Raw genomic sequence first — 6,876 nt, forward strand, 5'->3', positions numbered from 1 at the left:
GTGAAACTCCGTCTCTACTAAAACTACAAAAAATTAGCTGGGCATGGAGGCGCACACCTGTAGTCCCAGCTACTCAGGAGGCTGAGGCAGGAGAATTGCCTGAACCCAGGAGGCGGAGGTTGCGGTGAGCCGAGATCGTGCCATTGCACTCCAGCCTGGGTAACAAGAGCGAAACTCCGTCTCAAAAAAAAAAAAAAAAAAAAGAAGTATATGGAGTAAGGGAGTAATTTGTGGGCTGTTTTGGTCAGATGGGCTGCCATAACAAAATGCCATAGACTGGGTGGCTTAAATATTTATTTTTCTCACAGTTCTGGATACAGAAAAGTTTAATGTCAAGGTGCCAGCTGATTCAGTATTTAGTTCCTCTTAAGTGTTCTCCTCCTGGCACATAGACAATTGCCTGCTTACTGTGTCTTCACAAGGAAGGGAGGGGGAGAAGAGAGAGGGAAAGAGAGAGAGAGAGAACACATACCATTCTCATAACCTTATGTAACTCTAATTACCTCCCAAACAGTCCTTTTCCAAATAACATCACATTAGGAATTCAGGCTTCAACGAATGAATTTATTGGAGGGGGGGTGGCACACAAACATTCAGTCAATAACAAAGAAATACCACCAGAAATATAAAGAGGGTCCAGATTGGTGAGAGCTTTGAATACTGCACAAAGCGTTTGGGTAACTACCGCTGATTTTTGACCAGCAGAGCAACAAGTTCAGACTAATGATTTTGAAGATAATTTTGATTTCAGTGAGAAAGATGCATTGTAAAGAGAGGAAACGGAACTATTGTTATAGTCTACGAAAGAGGAAATGAAGATCTGAGCCAAGAACAATGACAGTAGGAATGGAAAGCAAGAGACAGATATAAGAAATTTGAAGGGACTAGATGACTAATTCAATGTGAGAACTGAGAGAAAGAGATGGAAGATATCTTGGAGATTAATTGAATTTGCAGGTAACAAGATTAACAAAAGACCCATTTATCTCAATACTTGTTGAAAATCTTTCCAGAATGTATGAATCCCTTTTTCAGCCTTAGTGGTAGTCTAATGAATACAATTCAATCATTTTTGTGTTTGAAAACTGACAGATTTTGGGGGGCATTTTTCAGAAAAATTAGTTCACATCATACAAGTCTATAAATGTAAATATGAGCAGAACAAGTTTGAATATAGTTTAAATATAGTGCGTCCCAGACATCTTGGAGGTTTGTGTCTTGTTTTCTCTACTTATTACTACCATCTTGTTTTGCTGCTATTCACCTTTCTCCAAAATTTGATATAGCAAAAATTCTCATTTGAACTATGATATGAAGTCACTAATTTTCTGTACCTTTTGCTATAACCTCAATTTTATTAACTTTAATTTTGTAACAGATCATAGGACATTAAAGCTATTTAAGAACAAATATTTTGATAAAATTTTTCATTTATCTTAAAAAGAGGAATTTCTTTTAAATATTTTCTGTATCTTATGAGTGATTTTATACCCATCCTACCTCTCTATAGACAACATAAATTTATCTGATTTGATATTTAAAGTGAAATGAAAAGTTTTCATTTAGCAGAATACTAATATGTAGAAAATTTAGTTAACATGTTTCACTTATGAAATTAACTCTGCAGATAGGATTATTTTTCATTTTTAAAACTAAACAACAAAATACTACATATTCTCACTTGTAAGTGGGAGCTAAGCACAGAACACACATGGACATAAATACGGTAACAATTCGCATTGTGAACTATTAGATGGCTGTGGAGGTTGGCTGGGTTAAAAAACTACCTGTTAGGTACTTTGCTCAGTACCCGTGTGACAGGATCTGTACTCCAAATCTCAGCATCATGCAGTATTCCCACATAACAAATCCACACGTGTTCCCCTTTTCCTAAAATAAAAGTTGAAAGAAAAAATGATTAGCTGGGAAAAGAAAATACTAAACAATAACATCTGGATACAATGCAATTTTAAAAGGTTCTTGCAGTCAAACATATATAACATAAAATTGGCCACTTTAACCATATTTGAGTATACAATTCAGTGGCATTAATCATATTCACAATGTTGTGCAATCATCACCATGAACTGTTTCTAAAACTTCCATCACTCCAAACAGAAACACTGTACCATTAAGCAATGACTCTTCATTCATGTCTGCCCCTAGTTTCTGGTAACCTCTAAACTCCTTTCTAATCTATACATTTGCATATTCTAGATATTTTATGTAAATGAAATTACACAACATTTGTCTTTTAGTGTCTGGCTTATTTCACTTAGCATAAAGCTTTCAAGGTTCATTCATGTCATAACATGATTCAGAACTTTATTACTTTTTATAGCTGAATATTACTCAATTGAATGTATATACTATATTTGTTTGTGCATTCATTTGTTGATGGATACTAGGACTGCTTCTGCCTATGGCTGTTAGGAATAAGGCTACAATGAACATTGGCATAAAATTACTTGTTTGAGTCCCTGTTTTCACTTCCTTTGGATACACACTTAGGAGAGGAATTGCTGGTTCATATGACAATTCTATGTTTAAATTTTGGCGGAATCAAACTGTTTCCATAGCAGCTGCACCATTTTACATTTGCATCAGCAATGTACAAGGGTTCCAATTTTAGTGCACCCTCAACAACACTTGTTGTTTTCCTTTTCTTATTACAACCACACTAATTGATGTAAAGTGGTTTGATTTGCATATCTCTAATGACTAATGATGTTGAACATCTTTTTATATGCTTATTGCTCACTTGTATATCTGGAAAAATATCTATTGAAGTCTTTTGCACATTTTATAATTGGGTTGTTTGATTTTTGCTGTTATTAAATTGTAAGAATTCTTTATCTATTCTGTATAATAATCTCTTAGGTATGTAATTTGCAGACATTTTCTTCCACTACATAAGTTGTCTTTTTACTTTCTTAATAATGTCCTTTGATATGTGAAAGTTTTTAATGAAGTCTATTATATGTACTTTTTACTTTTGTTGCTCAGGTTTTTAGTGCCATATCTAAGAACCCATTACCATATTCAAGGCCATGACAGTTTATCCCTGAGTTTTCTTATAAGATATTTTAGGTTTTTGCTCTTATATTTAGGTAATTTATCCATTGTGAGATTATTTTTGTGTCCAGTTTAAACTACTGCCCCAACTTCACTCTTTTGCATGTGGAAATTTAGTTATTCCACTACCATTCATTGAAGAAACTTCTTTCTCAGTTGAATGAACTTGACACCCTTGTGAAAAATTAAATGGTTACAACAGGAACAAAAAGACAAACATCACATTTTTTTCACACATGTGTGAGAACTAAAAAAAAAAGAAATTGATTTTATGGAGATAGTGAATAAAATATTGGTTGCCAGAGGCTGGGAAATGTCATGGAGAGTAGGGGATTTAGATGGGTTAGTTAATGGGTACAGTGATACAGTTATGTAGAAGGAATATGTTCTCATCTTCTATAGCACTATAGGGTGAATATAGTTAAAAAACATCTATTGTACATTTCACAAAAGCTAAAAGAGAAGAGTTAGAATGTTTCCAACAAAATCAAATTATAAATGTTTGAGGTGATGGGTATCCCAATTACCCAGATTTTATCATTATGCATTGTTTGACTGTATCAAAGTATCACATATACTCCACAAATATTTAAAATTATGTATCTACAGAATAAAAATTTAAAAATTAATTGGCCATAAATATACAGATTCATTTCTGCACACTCAACTATATTCCATTCTATATGACTATCCATACTTTTTATCCCTATAGCTGTGTACTAAATTTTGAAATAAGGAAGTGTGAATCCTCCAACTTTGTTGTCCTTTGTCATGATTGTTTTGTCTATTTAGGGTTTTTTGAAATTTCATATACATTTGAGAATCAGTGTCTTGATTGCTGAAAAGAAAGGCTGTTGAAATTTTAATAGAATTATATTTAATCCCTAGATCGCTTTGAGTAGTATTGGTATTTTAACAATGTTAAATGTCTCAATCCATGATCATTGATGTATTTCTCTTTATTTGGATATCCTTTCAGAAATATTTTATAGTTTTCCACGGACAAGTCTTTCACCTTTTTGCTTTAATTTATTCCTAGATATTTTATTTTGTATGTGTTATTTCAAGGAAATTGTCTTTTTAGTTATTTTTGGATTGTTCATTGTGGATCTGCAACTTTGCTTAATTAATTTATTAGGTCCAGCAGATTTTTTTGTGGATTCTTTGATATTTCCTATTGATAAGATCATGTCATCTGTGAATATAGTTTTCCTTCTCTTATAATTTGGATTTTTAAAATTTATTTCTCTTGTGTATTTCTCTGGTTTTGACTTTCAGTATGATGTTGGATAGCAGTGTTAATTTGGACATTCTAGTCTTGTACCAGATCTTAGGGAGAAAGTTTTCAGTCTTTCAGCATTATGTGTATTATTTGCTGTTTTTTCTAAATACACTTTATCACCTAGTGGACATTTCTTTCTATCCCTAGTTTTCTAAGTTTCTTTATCATGAAGGTGTTTTGGATTGTGTAAAATGCCTTTTCTACATTAATTGAGAGGCTCATGTAGATTTTTTTTCATTCTCTTTACATGTTGAATTCTTTGATTTTTTTTAATGTTGAACCATTTTTGTATTCTTGAGACAAATCTCACTTGGTTATGGTATACAACGCCCTTTTTTAACCTACATCTGCTGGGTGCTTTATTTAATTTTTCACTTTAAACACAAGAAGAAAATAAAAACCTCTGAACTTGTACTTTTCAAGCAGAAAGAATCAAAGACTAGCTACAATTCTAAAATAGCATCAATACAGTAAATATTATTCTTAATAGTATTAATGGACTATACTGAAATATGTATAAATATCTCATATTGTACTCAATTTGAATAGTTGCCATTGAAATCAATTACAAATGTTTATTCTGCAATAAATAACTCCTATAAAGTTTATAGACTCAAATGCTTACAATGGTTATTTCAATTTATGGAATACCTAGACAACAAGTTGAACTTCAACCTGTGGATCATTTTATAATACTTATGAGCAACAATTTTTTTAAAGAATTGGAAGGCTATTTTTAAATATAAATTAGAAGCATTCAAGTCATGTCTCTTTAGTGCCTTCAATTGTCACATGTTAATAAACCAAACACCCCCAAAATTTTAAATGATCACTAATGCCACTTGAGCAAAAATTCTCATGTATCAGTACTTTTAATGTTGTGTACATCAAATTATAGTAAAAAGATGACTATAAATAAGATACAGCCCCTCTATTTTCATGAACAGCACATTGTATCATAGTAAACTGAGTTTATATTCCACCAATGGTTGTTCTCCCATTACTTCACTTTGTGACAGATAAAAATATCTTTAAATCCAGCAGTCTCTTCATTACCCCTCAAAATATCCAGAGAAAGGGTTGAATTCAAAAGAAATAGAAGACATTGAACCTTCTGCACTGCCTTAAATTTCCATTTATAATTTTAGTGGAGCAAATAACACTGAACATTTCTCAGTGTGGAAATATTCATTTTACCTCGGTTTAGCTGGGAATTCTCTTCTAAAAATTCAGGAGGATGACTAGGTAAAAGTTCATTTTTCACACACACACAAAACCTTTCTGAAGATTGACTTTCTGCAGATTATGACTTTTAAGAGATCCACTTGCTGAAAGTTCAGTAACTGGAATACTGCCCTTTAGGTGAAATCTAAGTCCTCTTGCATTCATCTTCAGCCACTATCTACAAACCTTTTAATATGCTGTGGGATTTGTTTTGCTAGTATTTTGTTAGGGATTTTTGTATGTATGTTCCAAGAGAATACAGGTCTGTAAATTTCTTCTCTTGCAATGTCTTTTCTGGCTGATATCAGAGTAATGCAGACCTTACAATATAATTTAGGAAATGTTTTCTTCTCTTAAATATTTCAAAAATTCTCAGAAAAATTGATGTTAATTTTTCATTAAATGTTTAATGAAACTTACCAATGAAGTAATCTGGTCCTGGACTCTTCTTAATTGGGAAATTTTTATTACTGATTCAATCTCATTCTGTGTTACAAGTTTGTTCAGATTTTTAAATTTCTTTTTGAGTCTATTTTGGTAATGACTATATTTCTAGGAATTTGTTTGTTTCATCTAGGTTATCTGATTTGCTGGTGTACAATTGTTCACAATATTTTCTTGTAATTATTTTTATTTCTGCAAGTTTTTTTAAATATGATTTTTACATAAGGTTATGTTAAAATATGTTTATTAGTATTAATGTACAATATTTTTTTCTCCCTTTATAACTTTCCTGGATTTCTTAGTTTGTAATTCCTCCTGACACTGCCTTTTGTGTGTGTGTGTGTTTCTTTAATTACCATTTCTACTGTGATGAGACTCAAGACAATATTACTTAATTATTTAATTGAGAGTGCAGGAAAAGGTGAATTAGACCAGCAAAGCAGGATTTATTCCACTGACGCAAATTTTTTCTGATGGTTTCGGCTTCTTCCTGGTTTAGGCTTGGGAGAGTGCAAGTGTCCAGGAATTTATCCATTTCTTCCAGGTTTACTGGTTGATGTTCATAGAGTTGTTTGTAGTAATCTCTGATTGTAGTTTGTATTTCTGTGGAATCAGTAGTGACAGCCTCTTTATCGTTTTTTTATTGCATCTATTTGATTCTTCTCCGTTTTCTTTTTTATTAATCTGGCTAGCAGTATGTCTATTTTGTTGATCTTTTCAAAAAACCATCTCCTGGATTTATTCATTTTTTGAAGGGTTTTTTTGTGTCTCTGTCTCCTTCAGTTCTGCTCTGATATTAGTTATTCCTTGTCTTCTGCTGGCTTTAGAATTTTTTTGATCTTGCTTCTCTA

The sequence above is a fragment of the Sapajus apella genome, unplaced genomic scaffold, assembly GCF_009761245.1.
Source record: "Sapajus apella isolate SASKATOON/1434 unplaced genomic scaffold, GSC_monkey_1.0 scaffold75, whole genome shotgun sequence".
In the NCBI taxonomy this organism is placed as follows: Eukaryota; Metazoa; Chordata; class Mammalia; order Primates; family Cebidae; genus Sapajus; species Sapajus apella.